We start from the raw sequence: 12,663 nt of genomic DNA on the forward strand, positions 1-12,663 counted from the left end.
TCTCATCTCGGACTCCCATTTAAATGCCTGGTTGACATTTTGTGCCCTAAAAAGTGACAGCACTGTTATTACCTCTGAGGGACAACCTTTGTCTTTTCTAAATGTAAGAGAGAAACAGCCCCTTGGTGCAGACTTAAAAAGATAGTGGGAGACAAAAATGAATTTGCTTTAAGATTCCATTCTACCAGTTGTGCTCGTCCCATGTGACCTTTATAGGTAAAAATTGAAGAAGGGGCCTCCAGCAAAGGAATAGAGGTGACTGGATCCAAGCTCTACTTGGAAAAGGAAACACAGATAAACATATCCATCCCCGGGATGGGGATGCAGGAGGGCGGCTGGGACTGTAGACAAGGGGCTGACAGGAAGGACCTCCAGCGCCAAGCTAAACAGTCATTTAAATACTGGATAGAATTTCAGGAGGTTTTGGTACTTATTTCACATATTAAGTACCCGAGATCAGTAAAACTAAGTATTTATTACATTTCAAATATAAAAATTCATAAGCATAAATGCAAATATACTGAAATATATTAACCATATCACTTTAATATAAAAATAAAATATTGCTTAAAGGAAATTCTACATAAAATAGTTTAATTAGGGTTTAAAATGAAGTAAAATTACAATTGTTTTTAAAGTGATATTAGTCTATCAACGATATCATCAAGCTGTGAAAAACTTTCCAGTTGCTAAAAAATTCTGAATGTATGCTGGTTAAGGGAATGATAAGGAGATAGTTATAAGACGTTCTTAAATATCAGTATTTTCTCTAGTCCCTTATCTTCAAACAACCCTATCTCTTCGTTAATAAGTTTGAGGAGATTTTTTTGGGGGGAGGCAATATTTTCTTTCTTTGCAGGGACAATATTTGTTTGTAACAAGCTGTTTTTGTTTGTTTGCTTCAAAGGAAGTATTTCTCACTTGTCTTCATCTTCCTGTCTCATCTTACATAAATGGAGATTCTAATGTGGACACCATATTAATACCAATAGCGTTCTGTTCCTATTCCATTTGGTGGAAATCTTTGTAATAGATAAGAACTATTCTTGCATTAGAAGCTTTGCTTTGGTGGTTGTTATTTTCTTCTTTTGTTTAAGGATTATGGAAGTATAGAAGATGGCTTTCTAAACAAGCGCACTTATATCTGATTCAAGATTTTAATGAAGCATGTCTCTGTGTATCAAGACATAAATGATTCAGATTTTTTAAACTCCAAAATAATCGTATCACACCAACAGAAATGCCAGTATTCCAGGACTTTAAAACAGCATGGAAGACCAGAGTGGTGGACCATTAAACACTGATATTGTAAATCATTCTTCCGTGGGCAATGTGGAGCCAATAGAGACATTTAAACAAGGAGATGACAAAGATGTATAGACACAGATGTGACCAGTAAGACTTGTAGAGAGTATTAAGCCCACCTTCTTCTGCCAAAAGGTCAGCAACTTCAGCTTGAGTCACTGACAATCACATAGGAAGGTGATTAATGAGGGGAAGAAAGCTGGGAGAGAGGCATGCAAACATCTGTTGTTTCCCCCTCATCATCCAGTCACCCTTTTCTGGTAAAAACAATTCCGAGTCTCCTTTGAAGAACTACCTGTACCCTTTTTGCTCATGTGGGTGGGTTTGACTTCCCCTTCAACTCCAGAGATGGTTGGAAATGATTTCTTATAACTTAAAAAACACGTCTCATCTTGCAAATGACCGAGGCCCAGGACTTGTTTATATGGGGGGAAATCTTTGTTTCTAGATATACTGAGTGGTAAAGAGATAGAACTGCTATAGCCATTGTGTGACCCAGGGAGGAGCTAGGAGGCACCAGATAAAGTTTCACGGAAAAGGCAAAAGAGTGAGAGATGGAGCTGGAGGCTTCAAAAGAACCAGAAACCATTATTATCTGAGCTTTTACCCAGCTAAGCCTTCTGAAGTATTCAATTACATGGGCTAATTAATTCTTTTTCTTTTTTCATATTAAGCCAGCTTGAGTCAGTTTTCTGCCATCTGCAACAAAGTTCTAAATGATATTCAGGAAAAAAAAAAGCCATCAATCAGGACTGAGGTGATGGTAGGAAGAAAGACTTACGGGTGAGAAGTCATGAAGGAAAAACAGTTTCAATCTCCCATGCTACCATGCTGCATGGTATCATCCATGCAAAATGTCACACAAATTACTACCCCTTCCCCAATGAGTTGAGCAGTATAATATCTGTGGCTCATAGTGTAGGCTCAGATGTCAGACAGACATGGGTCCACATTCAGACTACCTAGACTCTGCCCTTAAGATCTGGGCATCCTTGGACAAGTTACTTAACTTCTGTTCTCTAACCTCAGTTTCTTTCTCTATGAAATGGTGATAGGACCTTCCACTTAAGTTACTAGGAGGATTAAATGACACACTGCATGAGAAAGATTTAGCATAACGCTAGGTATAATGTTATTGATAGTTTCTCTTTTCCAAGCTTGCTGGAGATTATCACTGGGGAAAAATTTTGTTGGAAGTGAAACTACCAATGTTACCTGCCTCCATGTTTATCTTTACCTCCTTTCCCATCTTAATGGAAAGAGGTGACCCTTAATGAAAGAGGATTTCAGGCTCTCTCTGCCTAAGGCTGATCTTAGTTGGAGAGGTGACACACCTCCTGTCCAAGACTGATCCCTCCTCCTTTCTTCTTTATCACAGCTCCCATTTCCTTAGCGATTTTGCCCCATCAATGATACCTTTTTGTGTTAATTGTCCCCCCTGCCCTCGCAGTGGGCAATTTTCTCCCATTTTGTAAAAAACTCTCCCAGAATAAAATAATCCCCTCCTATCAGTAGTTCTCGAAGTGTGATCTTAAGAACTCCTATATCAGAATCACCTGGGGACCAGCTAAGCCTCTGGTTACCTCGCCATCACCCTCTCTCCCATGTATGCTGTGGATACTTCACTTTCCCATGTTCCTCAAATCTTCAAGAAGTACCAAACCTAACCCCCCACCCCACTGATTCTGCAGAAAAAAAGGAACTATCCCCCCGCAAACCCCTCTAATTCCCACACTATAAATGTAACTCCACGTATGCCTGTTCTTTCTTCTTTCCCACCTGTCAACATTGACAATACGTTCCTTCTCCTTCTGAGGCTAATGACTTTTACATTTATTTCTCATCTTTTCCTACCCTCTTAAGCACTTCACTCGATTATCCTGTCTCTTGTATTTTCAGCCTCTCCCTATCTATAGCCTTCTTTCTATCAACATTTAAACATACATAGAAACTTATCCTATCTTCAAAAGACAGTTCTCCCTTAACTTCCTGAATCAAACACCTCCCGATACTGTATTTGTTCACCTCCTCTTCTCAGCTAAACTTCTTGAAGATGTCTACACTTACTTCCCACTCACTACCCACTTCTATTTAATTTTCACCCCACTATTTCATTGAAACCGCTCTCACTTTAGTGACCAAAGAATATTTTGTCAAATCCAGGAGACACTTGGTCTGTCCATCACTTGACTTCTCAGTTCCATTTGACACTGCTGTCCATTCCCTTCTTCTTCGAACCTTTCTTCTCTTGGCTTCCTTGATACCTAAGTCTTTTCTATCTCTGCCACTCCTTATCATTCTCCTTCTCAGGCCTCTCTTTCTCTGCCCTTCCCTTAAATGGTGGTGTTCCCTACATTACTGAGCAAGGGCTCGCTGCCTGATGTGCATAGAAGCCAGTACTATGGCACTGATTTTTGAGAAAAGAAAGAGCTTTATCATGAGGTCAACTGACAAAGAGACAGGAGGCAAGGTTTTCAAACCTGTCTCCTCAAGCCAGAGTCTGGGGTGAAATTTAAGGGGTTAGTGGAATTTCAAACCTGGATGGTGATTGATTGGTTTGTTTTGAATTAGTCCATATGAGCTACTCATGCTGCTGGAAGTCAGCTTTTCCTTACTGAAGGAGTTCTCACTTTGTAAAGGGCTCTGGTGGCAAGATTTCTATTCTTTGAGTTCTGTAGACTGAAGATTCTTGGTTCCAAGGTCATCCTGGAGGCACAGGTTCCTGTCTTGCACATGCACAGTGCTATCTCCGTAAAATAACTCCAGCTTTGATTAATCAACAACCTGTTTTAAGAAAGTTAAACCAGTTTAAGCCGGTGCTATTTCAGTTTGATTAATCAACAACCTATTTAAAGAGACAAAAACAGTTGAAGCTGGTCGATGTTTTACGTACTATTTCAATTCTCCCCTTTTTCTTTGTACATTCCTCAGTCTTTTTTTTTTTGGTACGCGGGCCTCTTACTGTTGTGGCCTCTCCCGTTGCGGAGCACAGGCTCCAGATGCACAGGCTCAGCGGCCATGGCTTACGGGCCCAGCCGCTCCGCAGCATGTGGGATCTTCCTGGACCGGGGCACGAACCCGTGTCCCCTGCATCGGCAGGCGGACTCTCAACCACTGCGCCACCAGGGAAGCCCCATTCCTCAGTCTTGAGGCAAATAGGGCAATGACCATTCTAGCTGTTCCTGCTGATTGGGAGTGTGAATTTTTATAACAGGAAGGAAATTGTTTTGCATTTAATTATAAATATTTGCAAATTCTAGCTTGAACTCTTGTCTTGAGCAATCATCATGTGAGTGGGGGAGGCCTTTTTAAATACACATGATAGACAGTAAGTACAAAATCTGATGAGTGAAAGGATTAACCCTAAGATACACAGAACTATGACTCCTAACTTTAACAGTCCTTCAAAAACAGACCTTACTCCTTTGGGAATCCATGAAAACATGTTATAGTATCTAATTCTTCTGCAATATGAGCTACTCATGCTACATGATCATTTTCAAAACTGCAATAATACTTTGTCTTAAGGAAGGGTTTCCCATATAACATTTCATAAGGGCTCATTTGGAGCTTGCTTCTAGGGGCTACTTTTACCCTAAGCAGGGCAACTAGTAAGACCTTATCCCAAGCTAAGTTGGTTTCTTGACATATTTTGGTGATTGTCTCTTCTAAGGTAGGATTCCTCTTTTCAGTCTTTCCCGTAGACTGAGATCTCCATGAAGCATGTAACTTTCACTATATTCCGAGGGTCTGAGACACCCCTTGAGTTATCTTGGCTATGAAATCTCCTCCACTGCCACTTTGAATAGAAAAAGGCAACCCAAAAGGAGGGATGATTTCTCCTAGTAGGCCTCTGTTACCTCAGAAGCTTTCTCTGTTCAGCATAGAAATGCTTCGACCCATCCTGTGAAGGTGTCCATAAATACGAGCAGATGTCTATTATTCCCCATGGTTCTTGGCGTAACAGTAAAGTCTACTTACCAATCATCTCCTGCTTTTGTCCCTCAGGTTTGCACCCCTTTCGTTATCAGGCGTGGCCTGGTTTTAGGATTGTTTCTGATGCAGATCAGGCAATTTTTTATTACTTTTTAGATGGGCCTTTGAATTTGCGAACCAACAATAAACCTTTGTAGCCAATGATAGGTTGCATCCCTCCCATAATGGGCTCCTTGATGTAGATGAGTAATAATTCTTTCCATTAAATGCTCAGGTGTAAGCACTAGTCCCTGTTCATTATAAATCCAGCCTTATTTGGTTGTTTGGTACCGAATACCATCTAAGTCTTCCGAGAGTCATCGTGAAATTCCCATTCGTCTGCTCTCTCTAGATCATTTCCATTTCTGTCTGCCTGTTTTAGAGCCCGATCAGCCAAATTATTTCCTTTAGCTATATAACTATCAGTCTTTTGGTGGCCCAGGCAATGTACTATGGCTACTTCTTTCAGCATTATAACAGAGTCTAATATGGCCAGTATCTCCTCTCCGTGTTTCTTTTCTTCCTGATATTAGTAGACCTCTCTTTCCATATGGCCCCATGGGCATGCACTACAGAGAAGGCATACTTAGAATCAGTATAAATGGTAACCTTGGGGACTTCCCTTGTGTTCCAGTGGTTAAGACTCTGTGCTTCCACTGCAGGGGGCATGGGTTCAATCCCTGGTCAGGGAACTAAGATCCCACATACAACATGGCGTGGCCAAAAAAAAAAAAAAAAAAAGCAAAAACACTATTAAAAATAAATAAATAAACGGTTGCCTTTTCCTTAGCTCCAAGGTGCAGGGCTCTCATGAGGGCTATGAGCTCTGCCTTTTGGGCAGATGTACCTGGAGGAGGGCTTCTGCTTCTAGGACTTCCTGATGAGTTACTATTGCATATCCAGCCTTTCGAAGTCCCCAGTCCATGAAGTTGCTCCCATCCATAAACATTTCCACGTCTGGCTTTTCTAAAGGCTGATCAGTCAGGTCAGGTCTGCTAGAATAGACTTCTTCAATTTTTTTATGGTATGGAATGCCTTATGGCATTCCGGAGTGCAGCTTAATGGTTCATTGTCATTTCCTCTAAGAGCCTCATATAGGAGTTTGGCCATGTGTCCAAAGTTAGGAATCCAAATATGACAAAACCCAGCCATTCCTAAGAATCCTTGCAATTGCCTTCTGGTGGTGGGTACAAGCACCCTAGCTAATGCTTCCCTTCGATCCGGCAGTCAGTTTCTTTGTCCTTTTGATAACTCAAATCCTAGATATTTTACAGTTGGTTAAGAAATTTGCACTTTTCCCTTGGACTTTATATCCCTGGTCTGCCAAAAATTTTAAGTGAGGATTGTATTTTGGTCTGAAGCTTCCTTAGTTTTACTAGCATCCACATATTGAAGTAACATTCCCTCATTTAATTGGAGGTCCCTTAAATCCTTGGCTAAGGCTTCCCTGAAGATGGTGGGAGCATTCTTAAATCCTTGCGGGAGTGCCATCCAACAATATTGTTGTCTTATATTAGTCTCTGGATCATCCCATTCAGAGGCAAACAGTTCCTGGGACTCAGGACTTAGGGATATGCAATAAAAGGCATCTTTTACATCCAGAATTGTTTGTAAACCAGCAAAAGTCTCCAGATAAAGCTGCATAAGGATTTGGCACACTGAATGTATCCTCTACAATTTGGTTAATGGCTCCCAAATCCTGCACAAAATGATAATCTTTTGTCCCAGGTTTTCATACCGGCAGGATTGGAGTGTTATATGGGGAATGACAAGGTCAGATTAATTGGGATTTAAGACAGGTGGTTAGCAGAGGCTTTATACCTTCTTTTGCATACCTCTTTAAAGGGCACTGCTTTAAATTTAGAGTCTTGGTGCCTGGACAGAGTTCTGCTACTATTGGGTCAGCCCAAACATATGCTCTTACCTTTTGTAGAATTTCTTCAGGGACTTCTGGTTGAGGCTCGTCTCCCAGTTGTAATAGTGCAGCTTGGAGGGTGCACGCTTGTTTTTTCTGCTGAGAAAGTCATTTAATTTTGTCAGTAGACCTTGCCTCAACAAGGGAGTAGGGCATTCAGGCACATATGGAAAGCTGTGCTTTAAATATGCTTTTTTCCAATTATACAGATCAGAGATAGAAAAGGAGGAGGGCACATATACAGATCCCCTGGGTTGACCTTGGTCATTTAGACCCGTGGGAACTTGTCTCCATGGATATTGCCCTGCCTGAAGCAGAGTACCCCCTGGGTCAAACTGAGTACCCTCGCAGGTATGGGGAGGGGAGACCCTGTTGACTATCTGGTAAGGAAGGGTACAGGGCTGGGGCCAGACCTGGGGCTCTAGGAGGATTGCTGATGGAAGCCTTGGCACCACTCGGAGGGATTTCCCCCTTCATAAGGCGGGGGAAGGGCGGGAGGCACCAAAGGAGGAGACAAATGTAGTTGAGATCATCACTGGCTCTGACTCAGGGAAAACAGGTTTTTTCTGAGGGCCTTCCTCTGAACCATAACTTTACATATCTTCTGCAAATTCTTATTCTGATATAGAGACTCAGGTTTCGCTGCTGAGAACTGTTCAGCAGTTTTAACTGCTGAACAAAATAACTTAGAAAAAGTAGTCGAGGTCAGACGTCGTGAGCCCACTACCTGTGCTTGCCTACTCCTGAACTGAAGAAAGTTGGTAACCACAGTGCAAGGCAGAGCTGATGGTAGGACAGCCAATGTTCTCCATCTGGGAGTTCCTTCTCTGAAGAAAAACAAGCCCTTCCTGAAGTCTGAGTTTTGTAGCTGGCTGACCAGATTTCCTTCACTATATTGCTCAAAATAGTATGTGTGTGTGTGTGTGATACACGCACACACACATACACACACACTTAAAAGCAGTTCAATGCTAGCTCCTTGATAGCTTGGCTCATACAAAAGAGGGTTAAAATTCTCAATGAAGACAAACTAAAATGTGTCTAACTGTAAAAGGCTCCTCCCTTGTAAGAAACAGGGATAAAGCTGATTTTGTCCCATTTCTCCTCTCTTTTGCAAACCAAGTCTAATTGTAAAATAGTCCTACAATTAGAAGACCCATTCTTGCGCCATTTTCCCCTGACCCCAGTTAATACTGGGCCAGGCAGTGGTACAAACGAAAATCATTTTCTTCTTTTTCATAACTCCAGTATACCATATATAGTAGGAACTCAAATAGAACACCAAGAACATAATACATTAAAGATTACAGAATAAAATCACATCACTAAAAGAACCATCTTGTTATCAGAAAGGACAAGTACAAACAGAACAAAGCACAAACTTACTGATAGAGATCTATACCCAGATGACTCTGGTTATTATCTGCATTAGAAACATTATCTCCATCTTCAAAATACTTCAATCTTCTCAGGCCATTCTCTAGATGTATTTAAGAGCTATTTTCTCAAAAATGTTCTTGTCAAGTTTTGCTTGTGTTTTGGAAGATTTTTTGCTTTATTTTACAGTTGGCTAAATGTAGGCCAAGTTTGACTACTGTATTTCTTATTTAAACTGCAAGTAATTATATATTGTAAAATCACTGTCCTGTTACTACCTTAACAATCTCAACCTTCCTAAAATATCTATTTGTCTAATAACATTGCCCCACCTGTTTTTTTTCTCTTTAATCTGTCTTTCCTCAAATCACTCTAAAGACACAAAGCTTTGCTTTTTAATCCATGCTGACCTCCCATTTGGAAATTGATGATTTCTCCTAGCTCCCATTTCACTGATTTTACTCCTTATATTTCCTAATTACTTTTACTGTGCTTACTCTATTCCTTAGACTGATTGATATGATCATGTTTTTTTTTTTCTTTTTCCCCCCCCTTCCTGTTAAATTAGCAGGGGTACTGTTAACATTCCCCATTTTGGAAGTGTTTTCTCCTCAGGATAACCAGAGCAAAATGACAGGAAGCAGATTCAGCAAAGCTTTGCTGCAGTCATCCAATAGTTAACCCTATTGGCCAATTCCTCACAAATAAAACAGTCACGGACAAACACAGACAAGCAGAGAAATCCAAAGACCGCAGGCTCTAACCCAGGGTTTGGGACTCTAATCCTTTGAGTACGTCAGCAGCTGTAACCTTTTATATGGGCCCCCTTAGGGTGGGGCTTGAACCCACAAACCTGACTTGCCTCTGGAAATGTTGCCACCAGAGCCCTTTGCAAAGTGAGAAGTCCTTCAATAAGAAAAACCTGGCTTCCAGCAGCATGAGTAGCTCATATGGACTAATTCAAGACTAACCAATCACCATCCAGGTTTGAAATTTCTCTAACCCCTTAAACTTTGCCCCGACCATAGGTCAAGGAGACAGGTTTGAGAGCCTTGCCTCCCGCCTCCTTATCAGTCGACCTCAAGATAAAGCTCTTTTCTCAAAAGCCAGTGCCATAGTATTGGCCTCTATGTGCGTTGCACAGCGAGCCCTTGCTCCGTAACACTCAAGGGTCCTGTCCTAGCCCCCTGTTTCTCTCCTACTCGACTCACTCACCCTGGGAATCTTAACCACTCCTATTGTTTCAATTAATAACTATGCGTGGAGGAGTTTCACCTATATATTCCTACTCCAAATTTATTCTGAGTTCCAGATCCATGAAATCTAGAGGGCATTTGTACTTAAATGCCTTACGGGTAACCTCATAATGTACATATTCAAAACTAACTTGCTAATTTCTGCTCAACCTCCTTCCGGTAAAAGGCATCCTCTGCAAGTTGCCCGACCCAGGAACTAAGAAGTCATCCTTGACGCCTTCCTCCCTCTCACTCTCTATTGTTAACTCTGCCTCCTAAAGGTTTCACACCTGGAAGCCTGCAACAGCCTGACCTTTCTCCAGTTTTGCCCCCTTCCAATCCAGGGTGATATCCTGGAGGAAAAGATCACAGTTACACTAGCTATTAGGTTCTAAATACTTGCTGTGGTTAAGTTTAAAATTAAGCTCCAAGCTTCCTATCAGCCAAGGCAAAAACGAAAGAAAAGTAATCTTCATATGTTTTAATGTTTGTTCTAATGCTAACACTAAAACAAATTTCTCCAGAGGCGATTTATATAGGGAGCAATAAGTGATGTAATGAACAATGTCCTCAACAACATTCCTACGATATATTCTATAATTTCATTCCGCAAGTATTTATGGAGTACTTATGACTCAGGCACTGTGTTCACTACTGGAGATAAAACAGTGAATGTGGTTGTTTCTTATCTCATAATTCAAACCGAGTTTTGGCATAATATTAAAGCTAACCCTCTGAGGACAATTTGGTGGGAAGAGGGTTTATTTCCCAAGCCAAACCTGCCTGATGGTAAAGCCAAGGTCACAATATCAGTTGCTCAGTCCCCCACGGCCTACCACCCCCAACCCTTGCCACTCTGCAGCCCCAGAGCATGATTTCAGGATTTCTACCCTTTCTTTTAAACTGCAATTTACTAACACTACAAGCACCACCATACATAACACACCAAATATTTACAGGGCTTCCCAAGTGTTGTCTCCCATGTGCTGACAAACAGTGCCACATGGAATCTGTCATTTTCCAACCTCACTTGCTCTGGCTTCCTGCAGAGATCTGTTGCTAAGACAGCCACAGCACTGCTCCTCAACTACACACGGGCACCCCAGCAGCACAGGCTCATCCATGTCAAAGGTGCTGCTCGTGATGCCTGACAAGTCTGTGCTGAGGCTGCCAGGGTAAGGGTGTGGACTAGGGTGGCCTGTCCATTATGCAGAAGGGAATGGCATCCAGAGGCCAACATTACATTGCCTTGAAGCTGCTCTGATGTGCTAGCACAACCAGGACTGCTGAAGCTGCTCAAACACCAGGGCCCTTCTGCACTAAAGTTATACCACGTTTTCACTCAAGTGCTGAGAACAGCTTTCCCCACTGAGGTTACATTTCATTACACAGGTTCCGAAGCTGAGTTGTCTGGTGCTCCTGATACCTTACTTCAGCTAGAAAAACAGCTTTCAGTTTTTAATAGTATCAGGACACACAGTAAGACTCTGAGAAGTCAGTCCATGGGCTAGGCCAGGGGGAAAACTGTGACAATGTGCAGTGTTCCAAACTGACCCTTCCTGACAGTAGGACATTCAGAATTTTCTAGGTTAGTGAACTAGTTTAGACTCAGGTCAGGGGCCATACTCCGTAAGTATGGTGCCCTCGCATCTTGCCCAGTTTGATTCAATGACAGAATCTAGAATGATAAAAGAATTGGTTGGATGGTGTTAAAAAAGAAAACCACAGGCCCAAAGTGGCATCACTAGTGCTAAAGTCCATGATACCAAACCTAGATTTATTATCTAGGTTTAGTACCCATGTCTAATTGCAGTTTCTGCCTCCCCCAGAAATGTAATGTTAAGGGACCAGTATGGAATTTTCTGGTTAAACACCAGTAAGGTAACCTGTCACGTGGTCCCTCTCCATCAACCCCCATTCCCACCCCCAGAAGAGGCAATCTGCATGATAAAACCCTTGCGGGGGGAGGGGGGGCTTCCCAGAAAGGGAACCCATCTTTTCTTTTTTTAATACCTTCTTGCCCCACCCTCCTGCCTATTAAAAGCCTTCTATTTTGTACAACCACTCCCAGCATTCTTCTAGTTGCTAGATGGGATGCTGCCCAATTCATGAATAGTTGAATAAAGCCAATTAGATCTTCAAATTGACTGTTGAATTTGTTTTTTTTTAATGTAACATATTCAGACTCTCCTCACAACTTGACCTTTGCCTTGAGATAGACACAGATGGTTTCATTGTGCCCTGTTGCAAAGATCTGGAATAGTGGTTTGGGGCCGCTGTATATTCCTGAGAAACCAGACCAGCAGGTGGTTGAGGCTTAGCTAAGGTGCTTAGTCACTGGGACATCTGCACGCAGAGCCTGGATTTTTCCACAGGAAATATTCTGGATGTAAATAAACACATCAATGAGCTTGAAGTTCTATACGTTTGCAACGATTTAAGCCTCTAAACATAGAAGGGAGACAGCAAATGAAAATTAAATATAAAGCGCCTAGTGCCGCCCTTCGCAAACGGTACTTGGCTCTTAATTCAGGAACCCCAACTTCCAGGACTTCAAGGAAGTCTTCTACACTCAGTAGACTCAAAATAAATCGGCTCCACTACCCAATTCTATCTCCCCCTGCCTTCACGTCGCCTACCCAATCAGCTTGGCAAACTCGCAGACTCACTCCTACACACGGTGACCGCCAGCTCCTGGAGACTTCCAACCTGCCGGCCTGAGGGGCTAGGCCCACTGCCGGGGGCGGGGTAATACCTCCCGGGGAGGGCCAGCGGCGCGCGGCATTGTGGGAGTTGTAGTTCTCGCAACTCAGAGCCTCCGGATAGGAGTCACCGCGGGACTCGTTTTCCCGTGCT

The 12,663-nt window shown here is 42.3% G+C and overlaps 1 long non-coding RNA gene across 1 annotated transcript; it reads right to left on the minus strand.

The window, feature by feature from the left end:
• Positions 1 to 608: 608 nt before the first annotated feature.
• Positions 609 to 12,534, minus strand: LOC114899948. Its single transcript, XR_003794667.1, has 3 exons — positions 12,447 to 12,534; positions 7,205 to 7,294; positions 609 to 4,089 (listed from the first exon to the last, which is right to left on the minus strand). It is a non-coding gene; the product is annotated as an uncharacterized LOC114899948 (long non-coding RNA).
• Between the last annotated feature and the right edge of the window lie 129 nt (positions 12,535 to 12,663).

This window comes from Monodon monoceros, unplaced genomic scaffold, assembly GCF_005190385.1.
Source record: "Monodon monoceros isolate NGI ecotype Baffin Bay Population unplaced genomic scaffold, NGI_Narwhal_1 Super_Scaffold_18, whole genome shotgun sequence".
Lineage (NCBI taxonomy): Eukaryota > Metazoa > Chordata > Mammalia > Artiodactyla > Monodontidae > Monodon > Monodon monoceros.